This window comes from Eubalaena glacialis, chromosome 5, assembly GCF_028564815.1.
Source record: "Eubalaena glacialis isolate mEubGla1 chromosome 5, mEubGla1.1.hap2.+ XY, whole genome shotgun sequence".
In the NCBI taxonomy this organism is placed as follows: Eukaryota; Metazoa; Chordata; class Mammalia; order Artiodactyla; family Balaenidae; genus Eubalaena; species Eubalaena glacialis.
The window spans coordinates 125,855,055-125,872,447 of NC_083720.1; the positions used below are offsets into that span (position 1 = coordinate 125,855,055).

Here is a 17,393-nt window from a genome sequence, read left to right on the forward strand (position 1 = left end):
CACAATATACAAAAACTTATGGAGTACAGCAAAAGCAGTTCTAGAGGGAAGTTTATAGTGACAAACACCTACATTAAGAAAAAAAGAAAGATCTCAAATAAACAACCTAAATTTACATTTCAAGGAACTAGAAAAAGAAGAACAAACTGAGCCCAAACTTAGTAGAAGAAAGGAAAAAACAAAGGTTAGAGAAAAAATATGAAATAGAGACTAAAAAGACAAAAGATCAATGAAACTAAAAACTGATTTTTTGAAAAGGTAAACAAAATTTACAAAACTTTAGCTAGACCAAGAAGAAAAAAAAGAAGACTCAAATAAATAAAATCAGAAATGAAAGAAGAGACATTGCAATTGATCACACAGAAATACTAAGGATCATAAGAAACTATTATGACCAATTATATACCAACAAAGTAGACAACCTAAAAGAAATAGATAAATTCCTAGAAATATACAACCTACAAAGTCTGAAACATGAAGAAATAGAAAATCTGAATTGACCAATTACTAGTAAGGAGACTGAATCAGTAATCAAAAACATCCTGACAAAAAAAAGACCAGGACCACAACTGGTGAGTTCTACCAAATACTAAAACAACAGTTAATACCATTCCTTCTCAAATCCTTCCAAAAAATACAAGAGGAGAGAACACTTTCAAATTCGTTTTGTGAGGCCAGCATTACTGTGATACCAAAGCCAGACAAGGACATTACAAGAAAAGAAAATTATAGGTCAATATCCCTGATGAACATAGATGCAAAAATTCTCAACAAAATTTTAGCAAACTGAATTCAACAATATATTAAAAGCATCATACACCACGACTGAGTGGGATTCATCCCAGGGATGCGAGGATGATTCAACATACACAAATCAATCAATGTGATACACCACATTGACAAAATGAAGGATAAAAATCACATGACCATCTCAATAGATGCAGAGAATGCATTTGACAAAACTCAACATCCTTTATGATAAAAACTCTCAATAAACTGCGTATAAAAGGAACACACTTCAACATAATAAAGGCCATGCATGACAAGCCCACAGCTAACATCATACTCAACAATAAAAAGCTGAAAACTTTTCCTCTAAACTCAGGAACAAGACAAGGGTGCCTACTCTCATCACTCCTGTTCAACATAGTACTGGAAATCTTAGCAATTAAGCAAGAAAAAGAAATAAAAGGCAACCAAATCAGAAAGGAAAAAGTAAAATTGTCTCTGCAGATGACATTATATATAAAAACCCCTAAAGATTCCACCAAAAAACTGTTAGAACTAATAAGTTCAGTAAAGTTGCAGGATACAAAATCAACACACAGAACTTCCCTGGTGGCGCAGTGGTTAAGAATCCGCCTGTCAATGCAGGGAACACGGGTTCGAGCACTGGTCTGGGAAGATCCCACATGCCGCGGAGCAACTAAGCCCGTGTGCCACAACTACTGAACCTGTGCTCTAGAACCCGCGAGCCACAACTACTGAGCCCATGTGCCGCAACTACTGAAACCCGTGTGCCTAGAGCCCGAGCTCCGAAACAAGAGAAGCCACCACAATGAGAAGCCTGCGTACCACAACGAAGAGAAGCCCCCGCTCACCACAACTAGTGAAAGTCTGCACGCAGCAATGAAGACCCAACAACAAAGACCCAACGCAGCCAAAAATAAATAAATTAATTAATTAAGTAAAAAAAAAACAACGTACAAAATCATTTGTGTATGTATACACCAACAATGAACTATCAGAAAGATAAATTAAGAAAACAATCCCATTTACTATTGCATCAAAATGAATAAAATATTTGGGAATAAATTTAATCAGGGAGGTAAAGACCTGTAAACTGAAAACTACAAAACATTGATGAAAGAAATTGAAGAAGACACAAATAAATGAAAAGGTATTCCATGCTCATGAATTGGAAGCATTAAGATCGTTAAAATGTCCATAATACTCAAAGCAATCTACAGATTCAATGCAATTCCTATCAAAATTCCAGTGGCATTTTTCACAGAAATAGAAAAAACTCCTCAATTTCATATGGAACCAAAAAAAGAACATGAATAGCTAAAGGAATCTTGAGAGAGAAGAACAAAGCTGGAGGCATTGCACTTCCTGATTTCAAATTATATTACAAAGCTGTAGTAATTGAAACAGTATAGTATTGGCATAAAAACAGACACATAGATTAATGGAACAGAATAGAGAGCCAAAAATAAATCCATGCATATGTGGTCAATTAGTTTTTACAAAGGAGCCAAGAATATACAATGGGGAAAGGATAGTCTCTTCAGTAAATGGTGTTGAGAACACTGGACAGCCAAATGCAAAAGAATAAAACTGTACCCCTGTCTTACACCATACACAAAAGTCAACTCTAAATGGATTAAAGACTTGAACATAAGACCTGAAACCATAAAACTCATAAAAGAAGACATAGGGGAAAATATTCTTGACACTGGCCTTGGCAATGATTTTTTGGATTTGGCACTAAAAGCAAAGGCAACAAAAACAAAAATAAACAAGTGGGACTACATCAAACTAAAAAGCTTCTTCACAGCAAAGGAAACTGCCAACAAAATGAAAAGGCAATCTATGGAATGGGAAAAAATATTTGCAAACCACACATTCGATAAGGGGTTACTACCCCAAATACACAAAGAACACATACAACTCAATAGCAGAGAAAACCAAATAACCCAATTAAAAAACGGGCAGAGAACCTGAATAGACATTTTTCCAAAGACATAAATGATCAACAGGTACCTGAAAAGGTGCTCAACATCTCTAATCATCAGCGGAATGCAAATCAAAACCACAGTGAGATATCACCTCACACTTGTTAAAATGGCTATTATCAAAAAGACAAGGAACAAGTGCTGGCAATAACTTGGAGAAAAGGGAACCTTATACACCACTGAAGGGAGTGTAAACTGATGCGACCACTATGGAAAACAGTATGGAGGGTCCTCAAAAAATTAAAACTAGAACTACCATATGATCCAGCAATCCCACTCCTGTGTATATATCCAAAGGAAATGAAATCACTATCTTGAAGAGATATCTGTACTCTCATCTTGATTACACTGTTATTCACGTAGCCAAGATATGGAAACAACCTAAGTATCCAACTGTGGATGAATGGATAAAGAAAATGTGATATACATATATGTAATGAAATATTATTCAACATTTAAAAAGAAGGAAATCCTGCCATTTGCGACAAACTGGATGAACAAGCAGGGCCTTATGCTAAGTGAAATAAGCCAGATAAAGAAAGACAAATAGTGCATGGTATCACTTACATGTAGAATCTTTAAAAAAAAAAAAAGGTGAACTCACAGAAACAGAGAGTAGAATGGTAGAACTCAAGTGCCCTCACCAAAAAAAAAAAAAAAAAAAAGAGTAAGTATGTAAGGGATGTATTAATTAACTCAGTGGGGGAAATCCTTTCACAAATTATACGTTTATCAAATCATCATGTTGTACACTTTAAATATCTTACAATTTTATTTGTCAATTATACCTCAATAAATCTGAAAAAAAAATCTCTAACTCAAAAGAAGAAGAAGGAGAAGAAAGCCTAATTACAAAGCATCATTCTTTCCTCATTCTCCATAAATCTACAGGAAATTGCGGATGGGTCAACTCAACCTTATTAGTTTCTGACTCAACTACGTTAGAAAAAACTCCCTGCTAATCATTCAGCCATCTCTTAAAGCTGGGTCAAAAAGCTTCCTAACTAACTGCATAACTCAGCGCTCATATAAAGACCACAGCTGGTGCAGAGTCAGAAGCACGAGTGGACCTTTCTAACCCCGAGCCGGCAATGACGACAGTAAAGTCACCCACTCAGCTCTCTAAGAGCCAGAAGAGCGATCATCAGACCCCTGGCACATCAGAAATGCAGAATACGAATGCCAAATGCTTTCCTCTTCATTTTTTTTACTGTTGCCTTTAAGGCCTGAAAGGCCACTGGAATGACCTAAGGAATATCTTGTCTAGAGCCTGACACTGATACCCTCACAAACCATAGCCACAACTTTCTCATTCTTAGGGAAATAACTGAGCTTTGTCTTTCTGCCATTTTCTATCCTTGGCATTATTTTGCTTCTGATGGTTGCCTTTTTACTAACGTCTTTTAAAGTTTATGAGTTCCTATGGTAGGTTAAGTGAAAAGATACTTTACAAATGTGAATCGTCAGAATAATTACAGCTATGTTAAAAAACATTTCCTTTTCCTCGGCTAAATCCGTGGACCTGTTTTCCATGAAGTAAAAGAGCAGAAGTATGCTCTATTTTCCACACCCAATGTCAAGGACATGATCCCCTTTGTCTTCTTCTATGAGTTTTATCCTTTTTGGAAACAAAACACAATTGTCCCATCTTCTATCTAGTCTTGTAAAACACCTTAAATTATCCCAAAATTTAAGGGGTAAGTTCTTCTACAACACGACACAAAATTAGCCATGATGAGATTTTTTTTAAAAAATCACCCTCGGACTTCCCTGGTGGCGCAGTGGTTGGGAATCCGCCTGCCAGTGCAGGGGACACGGTCCCTGGTCCAGGAGGATCCCACATGCCAGAGAGCAACTAAGCCCATGTGCCACGACTATACTGAGCCTGCGCTCCAGAGCCCGCGAGCCACAACTGCTGAGCCCGCATGCCAAAACTACCAAAGCCCGCGTGCCCTAGAGCCCGTGCCGCAACTACTGAGCCCGCGTGCTGCAACTACTGAAGCCCACGTGCCTAGAGCCTGTGCTCCACAACAAGAGAAGCCACCGCACCTCAATGAAGAGTAGCCCCCTCCCACTGTAACTAGAGAAAGCCCGTGCGCAGCAACGAAGACCCAACGCAGCCAAAAGAATAAATAAATTTTTAAAAATCACCCTCAAAACCAGTCCATATTATTCTTCATAAAGTCTAACTATTTAGAAGGTTTTTTCTCCCCACTGTACTAGCAGCCTTGGCTAGGCACGTGGGGCAGATGATATTATATAAAAGCATCCCAGCCAAGCCCAAACTGAGCTGCAGAGGCGCAACCTGGGGTCTGTGGCCCCTGTGGGCATCCGTCCATACACACGGAGATGCAGGTGCGCTTTTGTGTCTCTTATTTGCAAGAGGAAGAAGTCCTCTGGGCAAGAAAGAGTGAGGAAAGAGGAAATGAGGAAAACGGAGGGATGTTCTGGGGTCTTTCCCACCCCTGCCCAAGGCAGGGGACCGGTTTCACACCTGAGTGGAGACCAGGCTGAAAGCTGAAGGACGGTCTTCATGAACGGACTGGTGAAACTCCAGATGCCTGCAGTGCTATGCTTCAGACAGAAGTGCCAAACAGCTGCAGAGAGCCACAGCCCTCACCTCCCTCTGCCACAGACCAAAGAGCAGCCGGAGAGCAGTCATGGAAGACTCCAGAACCTGGGGAGGGATCCCGAACTCACAGGACTGGAGGACTGGAGCAGGGCAGTGGCATGGCCCCTCCCTTCAATTGCTAAGCAGCAGGGCTGTCCCTGCCCACGTCCCCGGGGGCTCCAGGAAGTAACTGAGAAGATGGGGGAAAGGGGTGCCGAGGTCCCGGGGGAGCAGGGGCGGTTAGAAGTCACGGAGACTCGGGCAGGGATGTGAGTGTAACTGCATTTGTGCTCCCAGAGGGCACAGCCTGGTGTATGTGGGCAGTTTAGCACCGTATCTCTGCACCCTCCTCTCCTAAGAAATGAGACTCTTTGTCCCCTATAAGCCGTTAGTCACTGTTGGTCTCACCCTGACCTCATGTCCCAGCTGCGCTCGTTGTACTTTTCTCCCGGTCCCTTGTTTACCGACCCGCCTTAAGCCCTGAAGATGTGTCCCACTATCATCTTTCAGAGATTGAAGATAATTCTCTGACAGCCAGCCTGGGGCCCTGCTATTGCTAACGGTCTTCCCTGCTGCTGCCTGCTGAAGACACCGGGTGTTGCTTGGCCTTAAAATAACTGGAATCCCATGCTGGCTGCTCGGTCTGACCTCCTGCACCTCCTCCACCACGTGACCATGTCCTTCCACCACCAGCACTTTCGGGTCCCTGCAGATCCCACAGCACCATGGCCGGGTGTGCTCCGAACAGCTTGTTCACAGTCAGCTGTCCACAGACATTGTTTAACTCCAGGGGACCAAACACTGAAAATGTGTCCTTCACAATCCTATCAGTCACTAATGACAGTCACTTTGACAGGAAAACCAAAGTGAAAATAATTGATGATCTCTTTTTGGACATGAAGGCAGATTATATTACAGAAGATCCTCAGGAAAAATCTCCTACGGGACAGAAATCAGCTGGCAGCAGCTGTGTCGGTTTCCCTTTGCGTGGGAACAGGGGGTAACGTTGGTTCTGACCACTGCTGGACCGCCCCATTTCCTGCGTGTCCACGCTGAGGGAAAATGAGTCTGTCTACTCATTCCCTGGTGAGAGCCCTCTTTGCGCTATAATCCTGTGCTCTTTGATATTTAAGCTTTCCATAAAAACATGAGGGAGCAAGAGGGAAGAGATATGGGAACATATGTATATGTATAACTGATTCACTTTGTTATAAAGCAGAAAGTAACACACCATTGTAAAGCAATTATACTCCAATAAAGATGTTTAAAAAAGAAAAAAAAAAACATGAGGGAGAAGCTTCTCTTTTGTCATAGGCAGATGTCACCATGGGCCTCAAGTTCCACCCAGGGGTAATAACAGAAAGAGTCTTTACTGGAAGAACAGTGGGGTGATCAGCCATCCTGGTTTGCCCTGGACTGAACAGGTTTTCAGAATGTGGGACTTTGATTTTTTAAACCAGGACAATCCAGGGTTTGCCTGGAACGGAGGGATTTCCTGGGACACAGAAATCAGAGTGCTAAAACTGGGAAAGTCCCAGGCAAACTGGAAAGAGTTGGTCACCCTAGAAGATGGACCAATGGAGTCCATGGAGATTGAATATTTAAAGCCACTGAAAGCCCCCATCGTCCGTCCCCAACTCCAAGGGACCCTGGGCCTGGGGGCTGAGGACATGTGACCACTGCAGATCCCTGTCTGGACCCGAAGGCTGGGAGCAGTGAAGGTAGTCCTAAACTAAGTACTGCTTGGGCCCTGTCTCCGTCATTAAGTGTATGTACTATAAAGCTCACCCCCTACTGGAAAAGAAAGAATCATATTGCATTCTGGCAGTTCCTAAAACCCTAGTCTCTGACTTTTTTTAATTGCATAACCCCAATAAAAAATATCCACATGTCCTACTATAGCAGAGGCGGCTGGCTGACAACAGAGAGGGTGTGAAGTTGGTGCTGTGCAGTAGCTGCCCAGTCAGGGATACACTTCCCAGCCTCCTGGGATCTTAGTGGGGCTACTTCTTGCCAATGGAAAGTAAGTGAAATGAAATACGTCACTTCTGAGCCAGATGACTAAGCAGCTGGTGTGCCAAGCTCCCTTCACCCCACGCACTGGTTGCGTGGAGAGAATGCTGAGGACTCGGATGGGGACAGAACCCTTAGATGGGAGGAGCCTTGGTCCCTAAATGACCATGTGAAAGGCCACCCAACCAGGAGCACCCATGTAGGACTTGACACGAGCAAGAAAAACGGTAAGCTTCCATTACATTAAACCACTGGGAATATGGGGTTGATCCATTAGCACAGCTAATACATTCGACTGGAAAAGAGTATCATATACATTATAAAACAAACACAAAATAGAAATTAAAAGATGATATTTTAAGAGTAAATATAAATAGGAGCTCCAATGTTTTCCTCACTCCCACAGCAGAGTTCCTAGTGTGCCCCCTCGATGTGTACACATCATTTGGGAAATCTCTGGCCTAAAACACTTCTGAATATTTCTGCTATTTGATAGATTTCTCGTAAACACTCAACATGAAACTTTGCTGATGACAATCGTGTTCATAGAAAATCTGAACCATTTCCCATAGAGGAAAACCTGAACAGCCAGAGGACACTTCTAATGCCATGCTTAGAGTATGACATCTTTTAAAAATAAAAAGCAGACAAGGCAACTTAAAGGAGGTTTCCCTCATTCAAGATTTTTGCTGCTCCTTTTTCTTTCTTCTTTTGTTTTGGTGACTTGTTCTGAAACACCACCAGTAGGTTGCACACCTCCATGAGCTACTTGCACTATTAACAGATGACCCAGCCTGGGTCTGCTGGCTTTTGACCCTAAGAAGTGTTTTGGATGATTACACTGGCTGGGGGGTCAGAGCAACAGGTTAATATGCTCAGAAAAGGCTTGGGGATGAGAGGTTGCTGGAGCTAATCTTTTTATATAGATCTGAAACTATCTAAATTGTTCCTTGTCAAGTAACCCTCTGGGACACGGGAGGGAGCCTGCTGCTAATGGCAGGAGGGCATGAAATCTAACTAGCACTTCAGTGGTACTGCTGATAAAGAACACGATGGGGGAGATGAGGGAGTGAGGCTGGCAGCTCATCCAAATTCTAGCTGCCTCTCGTCCCCTGACTACCTGAGAATCACGCAGCTTGTGTGACAGAAGCTGTTTGGTGGTGGTGTGGACTAAATGTTTGTCTCTCCAAAATTTACATGCTGAAGCCCTAACCCCTCAGTGAGGCTGTATTTGGAGTAAGGAAGTAATTAAGGTTACATGAGATCAGAAGTGTGGAGCCCTGATCCAATAGAATTGGTGCCCTTATAAGAAGAAACACCAGAGAGCTCTCTGACACCTGCCAGACTGACTGACTCTGACTCTCTCTCCCTCCCTCTCCCTCTCTCTCTCTCCCTCCCTCTCCCTCTCTCTCTCTCTCCCTCCCTCCCTCTCTCACCCCTCCACTAAGGAAAGGCCATGTGAGGACACATTAAGCCAAGAGAAGAAAGCTCTCACCAGAAATAGAATCAGCCAGAACCTTGATCTTAGACTTGCAGCCTCCAAAACTGTGAAAAATAAATATCTGTCATTGAAGCCACCCAGTCTATGGCATTTTGTTACAGTGGCCCCAGGTGACTAATACAAGGTGGGTTTTAGAGGAGGGTGGAGTTTGAAGAACTCATCATTTAGTCATTCTCTCATCTTGGAGAACCCAAGCCCTTTATAACTCAGTGAAAAAGTACATCTTGGGATTTCAGCTAATGTCTAAGATCGGAACACTTGTAATAAGAATGGAGATGTGTTTATTGTCTCTCTATTATTTATCATTTTTGTACTTACTACAAAAGTAGGTGACTCATATTACTATAATCCTGGTGTTGCAGAATACTTGAAAAATTACTCTATTTGTGAATTTTCCGTTTCTCCATGGGTTTTAGGCATGCATTATGGTCAACAGTTTTAATTTCTAAATGTCAGGATTCAAAGTGACTATAACGAGTTAGTAAAATGGCAAAAAAAAAAAAAAAAAAGGAAGAAGAAAAAGAAGAACTATAGTAGAGTAAGAAAAGGCTAACATTTCTAAAGAGTTCTCAGATTCATGATGACTGGGTTTACTTGTGCCTTGTGGCAGGTTAATTCTGGAACAGGAACTTAATAATTCAGCATTAAGCAAGTAGAGTACATACAAGAAAGAAGTAAGAGGCAATTCTTCTACCTCACCCAGAGCTGATGGAACCATTGTTGGGATACTATGTACATTTCTAGGCTCCAGGTTTAGAAAGAATATGAAAAATTTTTGTCTAAAGAGAACAACCAAATTGTTTAATGATTGAAAAAAAAAAGCTGAATTTCTGCTACCTAGCCTCAAAATACAGAAGATGAAAGACATTTAATAATGGTCCTCAAGTGTCTGAAAAAGAGTGAGGTCATCAGCAGCTATTCTTCTCTTCTGGTGAGGATAGAATCAGAGGAAATATGTTTAAATTACAACAAGATCAATTTATTACTTGGATCTACTTTTTAAATTTATAAAAGCCTTTAATCTAAAGGGATCAAGGTGCTCAAATTAGACTAGATAGAATTTTCTAAGCTTAGCAATACCATGAAGAAATGGCCCTCTGTGAAATTATAGCTGCTATTTTCATAATTTCAAAGAGTGTATTCTGGCAAAAGACTGCAAAACTCTAGAAAGAGTCACCTCTAATGCCCTCCCTGGAGGAAGGGAAGAGGAAGTGAATGGGGCCTCTAGAGAAGGGGCCCTGGGCTAGTAACTCGGGTAAGCTGGCTCCATAATAATCATCGCTGCTTGACAAGTAAGTATCCAACTTGAGGCGACCCTCAGACAGGAAACAGGTACTTCAGAGGTGGTCAGAGGGACCTTGAAATGGTTGCTATGAGATGTCAAATTCCGCTCAAAGAAAGAATTAGTCATAACAGCGGGCTTCTTGGCTACGCTTAGGGCAAAGCAGCAGGAGAAAGAGTAGGGGAAGAGGCAGCATTTCTGTTACTCATGAGGCCATAAGATCTTCAAGGGAGGCTGAAGGGACTCAATGCTTTGGTCCAGGAGAGCCAGAAAAGAAAGTGCATTCCCTCTTGGGGATTTGCAGAGCTCAAGGGAGCCTTCCCTGAAAAAGAGAATAGGTAGCCAAGTAGGCTTTGGAATAAACTGGTTATCGCAGGGGGCTCCTGCCCTAACTACCTCAGATAAAGTCGAAATGGCTTCACCAGCCCTGAATCTTCTCTGATCTGGCCAAGTTCATCCTAAACCTTAGAACCTAAGGCAAGAACTGGGCTACTGCCCTGGAATATCCAAGAAGAAATTCAGAGAAGGGAGTAGGACCATTCCCATCCACCCTTCAGAGAGAACCCAGGACAACTATACTGTGACCTTAAAGATATTTTATGGCTCCAAATCCCCCACCCCACCCTAATATTGGCTATTATTTTTTAACCCCTCTCTGTTCTGCCATGATTAATCAAACAAAACATATTTAACAAGGAAATTGGATTTGGATACTTATAAACAGCAACTTAAGAGAAATATTTGGAAATGGCGTCCAGCTTTATTCCTAGGACAAGAGGAGTCCAGATGCAGAAAAGGAAGGAGAGAGCAGTAACTCGAAAGAAAATCAAATCTGTGAAAACTATGTGAACAAACATAGAACCAGAAGTGACCCAAGAATTTAGCCTGCTGGAAATCCAACACTCCCCAACAAAGTCTCAGAACATGAAAGACAAAGTGAGAAGATGCAGAATTTCCTCCTGTGATCATTTGTATAAATAGTATGGTATCTCCCAAACTCCAAACATTAATATATTACTGTCAAAAATTTAGCTTCTCCATATACCTCTTATTATTTTTCTATGAATCAACTTCTTTTTGACTCAAACAAATTCGGAAAAATGAAATTGTTCCCACTTGCGGTAGTGATGTAAGAGTATAACTTTCTAAATAAAAATAAGTATAAGAATAAATGCCATGAAAACAGAAAGTTGTCAGATTCTTATTAGATGCTATTGATTGCTGGAGACTCTGAGCATGAGACCCTTCCTCTGCTGAATGGGGGGAAATGGGTATCCAGATGGTGTCGAGAACGCATCCCAAGGACTTCCTGCTAAACATGGCAGATTGAACCCGTGTTTATTTCTTCTCCTTCCTGAAACCTCACTAAAATGCCAGTGAAGGAATAAAAAATAGATATAAAGTCTTCAAGAACAGAGAGAACGGGAGCAGACACAGCAGTGGAAGAGAGATGGTAGCAAATTTCTGAAGGAAAACCAGCACAAGGGGAACAATAGCTGAGTTGGCAGAATGCAGAGAGCTGAAGCTACATGCCTGTAGGAGGAAGAACCAGTGAAGACTGAGACAAGGAATTCCCTGGCGGCGCAGTGGTTAGCGCTCCGCACTGTCACTGGCGAGGGCCTGGGTTCAGTCCCTTGTGGGGGAACTAAGATCCCGCAAGCCACGCGGCACGGCAAATTAAAAAAAAGACTGAGACAATCCTTATCCCAGAACCCAAGGGGCTCAGCAACTGGGGCCCAGGTCCCTTGGAGGCCAAAGGCTGAAACAGAAGAATTCGTTGAAAGACTGTAGAAGGAGGCCTTTGGCTCCACTCCACCTCTGAGCCCCACCCTACTCCTCCATCAGAGGAGATGGGAGGATTATTGTCTGGAGAAACTGAACCAGAGAATCTCTGGGGGCTCCAAGAACAATGGGGTATGAGGGCAAAATTCTGTACTGATCATGGTGTGAATTCACATACTGCACAGTGGAAGAAGCTTCCTTCCTTCACCCACCACACTGTCAGACTACTAGAAGCCAGGCCTAATATACCCACCCTCCTCCCTCACCCTTCACTCCCTCCTCCCTCATGGGGGAGTTAAGGGTTTTTTCCTAGAGGAAGTTAACGGTCCCATAAAGATGACCTGCCGATGCTGTCATGTGGGGTCCCCCCAGAAGAAAGCTGCCTCCTGATCCATCACCCTTCAGTGAAGCTGCCTACTCTGTAAGCCCCGTCTGCGCACACAGAGCCCCCAGTTCTCTCCCTAGTGCCTCTTTCTTAAATGGCACAGATAGCCAATCAAGAATGACCTGATATTTGAGTAAAGCCTCTAGGGTCTCTTTTGCTCAGATCTCTTTGCTGGACCCTTGTTTTCTTGGCCTCATCAGGCTGGAGGGCTCCAGGTTCATTCCTTGGTCCTCTCCTCTTTTTGACCTATACCCACGCCCTTAAAGGTGTCATCCAGTGTCCTGGCTTTAAATCATCTTCATGTGCCAATGACTCCTGAATTTATATTTCCAGTTCAGATCTCCCTGCTAAAATGCAGATTGGTATATCCAACTGTCTACTCTCTATCTCTGTTTGGATGCATAAGCAACAATGTATTAGCCAGTTTATGATGCAATAACAAACGATCCAAATAGCTTAGTAGAGCACAGTGTCTAAAGCCTCTCCTTAGCTGTAGCGCTAAGTCACATCTCCTGGTCTTCCCCCCAAAACTGCTCCTCCTGCAGCCCTCTCTGACTCAGTTAATCACAATTCCATCCTTCGGGATGCTCAGGCCAAAAATCTGAAAGCTGTTCCTGACTCTTCGCACACTCCTTATTTGTTATTTCAGGAAATCCTATTGGCTCTACCCTCAAAATATATCCAGAATCTGCCATATCTCATATGTCATCTGCTATCTTCCTGGTTCAAGTCGCCATCATCCCTCACCCGAATTTTTGCAGTAGCTTCCTAACTGAATTTTCTGCTTCTACCAATGCGCCCAGACAGTCTATTCTCTGCAAAACAGACAAAGTGATCCTTTTAAAATACAAGATCATGTTACTCCTCTGCTTAAAACCCTGTAACGACTTCCCATTTCACTTAGAGAAAAAGCCGAAGTCCTCACAATGGCCTTCAAGGCCCTGCCTGGTCTGGTCATCCATTACCTTTCTGACTTTCCCTCCTACCACTCTCTGCCAGCTTCCTCTCTCAGCTACACTAACTTCTTTGCTAACCCACCAGTCACATTTCCACTTAAGGTCCTTGCATTGGTTATTTCCTCTATCTCAAGAGCATCTTCCCTACATGGCCACATGGCTAACTCCTTCACCTGTTTCAAGTCTTTGTTCAAGTGCCACCTTCACAGTGCGGCCTACACTGACCACTCTGTTTAAACTGCAACCCACTCTAGCTCACGCCCCAGCAACCCACCCCCATGTCCCTATATAATGCTCTTGTTTTTCTTGTATAGCTTAACACCACCCTCTTACATGATATCTTATTTTCTTATGGTATTATCTGCTTATTGTGTATTTTCTGTCTTCCTTGGCTATAAGGTAAACTTCAAGAGGGCAAGGATCTTTGTCGGAGTTGTTCACTACTATCTCCCAACTAATACATAGAGGTGCTCAAAAAATATGTAACGGGTGAATAACAAATAAAAATTAAAGACAAAGGCCAAAATAGAAAAATAAGAAGGAACTTGGAAGAAACAGAAATGATAAAGGAAGATTTTTTTAAAAAAAAATAATTAAAATCCTCAGATAGAAGAGAATAAACTGCATCTATGAAACAAGAAAGGAATGATATAACAGCAGCAGCAACAAGAAGAACTAAAGAACAATCAAAGGATAAAAATTAATTCTTAGGAATTAAATTCATATTTGAATTTTTAAAAAAATCAGTAAAAAGTTGGAAGTTCAAGAAATTCCCCAAAAGAGCAGAAGTCCAAGAAGATGAAAAACTCAAGATAAAAGAAAACTAAAGGATCAGTCCAGGAGGTCAACTTACGACTAATATATATTTTAAGAATGAGGGACAGGGCTTCCCTGGTGGCTCAGTGGTTAAGGATCCACCTGCCAGTGCAGGGGACACGGGTTTGATTCCTGGTGCGGGAAGATCCCACATGCCACGGAGCAACTAAGCCCGTGCGCCACAGCTACTGAGCCTGCACTCTAGAGCCCGTGAGCCATAACTACTGAGCCTGCATGCTGCAGCTACTGAAGCCCGCACGCCTAGGGCCCGTGCTCCGCAACAAGAGAAGCCACCGCAATGAGAAGCCCGCGCACCGCAATGAACAGTAGCCCTCGCTCACCGCAACTAGAGAAAGCCCGTGCGCAGCAACGAAGATCCAACGCAGCCAAAGATAAATAACTAAATAAATTTATTAAAAAAAAAAAAAGAATGAGGGACTTCCCTGGTGGTCCAGTCGTTAAGACTCCCACTCCCAGTGCAGGGGACCCTGGTTCGATCCCTGGTCAGGGAACTAGATCCCATATGCATGCTGCAACTAAGAGTTCAAATGCCACAACTAAGGAGGCTGCATGCCGCCACTAAGGAGCTGGCGAGCTGCAACTAAGGAGCCCACCTGCCGCAACTAAGATGCAGCACAACCAAATAAATAAATAAATAAATATTTTAAAATAAATAAAAGATCCTACAGGCCACAACGAAGATCCCACATCGAAGATCCCACATGCTGCAACTAAGATCCGGTACAGCCAAATAAATAAATAAATATTTTAAAAAAGAATGAAAGAACAGAGAAAATAAGAAGACAAGATTTAGGGGTAAACAATATTTTAAAATATTCTAGAACAGAAGGGCATGAGTTTTCAGGCTGTGAAAAAACCTCCTCTAGGGTTCAGCACAGTGAAGAAAAACGCCTCTGAGCAAGCATAGCACTGTAACACCTCAGGCCAGGGATCAGGGGAAGAACCTAAAGCTTCTACAGTTTCCAAACAAAGCATCAGAACAGCACAGAACACCTCAACCATAGCAGCGGAAATTAGATAATAATGAAAACAATGTTTTCGAAATTCTGAGGGTAAGGATTTTTAACAGAGAAATAAAGGCATATTCAGAAGTGTCAAGACCTACCATTCCCCTTCTCTCAGGAAGTGTCTGGAGGATGTGCTCCACCAAAACGAGAGAGAAAAACCAATACATAGGATAATATGAAATCCAGGAAACAGGTGATCCAAATCAGTAGGGTATAAGGGAAATTCCTAGGATGATGACAGGAAGTTGTGGGATGACAGCTATGTAACAGATCTAAAGTGCAATCTCCAGATTGGAGAAGAAATATGGAAGACTAAAGCACAAATGACTCCAAGAAAAAAACAAGTGGTATTACTAGCTTATTTAATGTATTTAAATGTACTGAGAGGAAATTTTCAGTTCTGCTGAAGATTCGGAGATGAAACTAAGCAAACAAACAAAGCGGCAATTATTAACCCCATGTAAAACAAAAAACTACCCAAGAAGGAAATGTAACCATAGTATACTACTTGATTCAGCTTTGTACATTATTTACTTAATCACAACAACATAAACATTGATTTAACTCAACAAAGTGATATAACTTTTCTGGAAGGATGAAGTGAGGAAAAAAGGAAACAGAGGAGCATGAAATTTTTTCTGCCATAAAAGGAAGTCAATTGATAATGTCTAAAATTTGTGAATCAATAAATAGCAGTGAACACATAGTATTTAGAAATATGGAAATAAATACCAAAAGTAGTAGTCAAAAGGAGTGCCAATGGCTGTCTCTGGGGATGGATTGGGGATAAGGAGAATTATTTGTTGTTATAAGGCTTGTAACCTCACTTTATTTTCAGACTACATACATGTATTACCCTGATAAAAATAAATATTTTGGGATGTGGGACATACCAGCACCAAATCAATACTTTCCACTTGATATAACATAAAGATTCAAAGACAGTGGAAATGACTTTCTCATCATGTGGTCCAATGTTATCTAAAATCATACCTTGGGGGACTTCCCTGGTGGCACAGTGGTTAAGAATCCACCTGCCAATGCAGGGGGACACGGGTTTGAGTCCTGGCCCAGGAAGATCCCACATGCCGTGGAGCAACTAAGCCCATGCGCCACAACTACTGAGCCTGCACTCTAGAGCCCGCGAGCCACAACTACTGAGCCCGCGTGCCACAACTACTGAAGCCCTCGCACCTAGAGCTCGTGCTCCACAACAAGAGAAGCCACTGCAATGAGAAGCCCGTGCACTGCAAAGAATAGTAGCCCCTGCTCACTACAACTAGAGAAAGCCCGCGCACAGCAACAAAGACCAAATGCAGCCCTAAATAAATAAATAAATAAATAAATTTTTTAATTAAAAAAATAAAATAAAATCATACCTTGGGCATAAAGTTTCAGCCAAGTTAGATGAATAAGCCCTAGAGATCTGTTGTACAACATTGTACCTCTAGTCAACAGTAATATATTATACCCTCAACATTTTGTTAACAGGGTAGAGCTCAAGTTACACATTCTTACCACATTTTAAAAAATGTTTAAACATGTCTATGCACCTCTTAAAATTATCTCTTGTACTACCAGTGGTATTCATCACACTTTCAAGCCTAGGGAATAGTGTGTGCCATCCTCCTTGGAGCAATTAGATGGACAAGAGACCAATGTTCACAGGTCAAGGGCCATGTCTGACCCAAACTAATTCAAGACATAATAAAAAGCCTGAATAATTCCATAATCATTAAAGAAATCAAATCTCATAGTTTAAATTTTTTTCACAAGAAAAACATCTGGTCTAGATCATTTTATAGGCAAATTCTAACAACTTTGAAGGAACACACTCTTCCAATCTTATTAAAACTCTGAGAAAATAATTCTCTAATTCATTCTGTGAGGCTAATATAATCTTGATACCAAAATAAGCAAGGACCATACAAAAAAGAAAAATTATAGTCCAACCTCACTCATGAACAAAGATGAAAAATCCCAAAGTATTGACAAAAGAACCAAGCAATGTATAAATGGTGATATGTGTAATGTTTTTAAAAGCACCAGGTTTGGGGGATTAAATGTAAAGGGAGCCCTAGCATCTTGCATCAGGCAAATTCATGGTGTTTATAGTGGAACATTCTGTGTGGATCTGAAAAGGCAAGGAGCACAAGATGTTAAAAAAAACAAACAAACTATGAATACACATGAAATAGAAAGCTTTCTCATTATTATAGGTTTCTGATTTTAGGAAATGGGTTGTTGGCAGAGGATAACACTGACCTACCTCTGTTTTGAA

General features: G+C 41.7%; 1 protein-coding gene across 1 annotated transcript in view; it reads right to left on the bottom strand.

The window, feature by feature from the left end:
* Nucleotides 1-17,393, bottom strand: part of MGST2 (microsomal glutathione S-transferase 2) — a 30,315-nt gene that overhangs the window by 7,432 nt on the left and 5,490 nt on the right. The window lies entirely within an intron of this gene.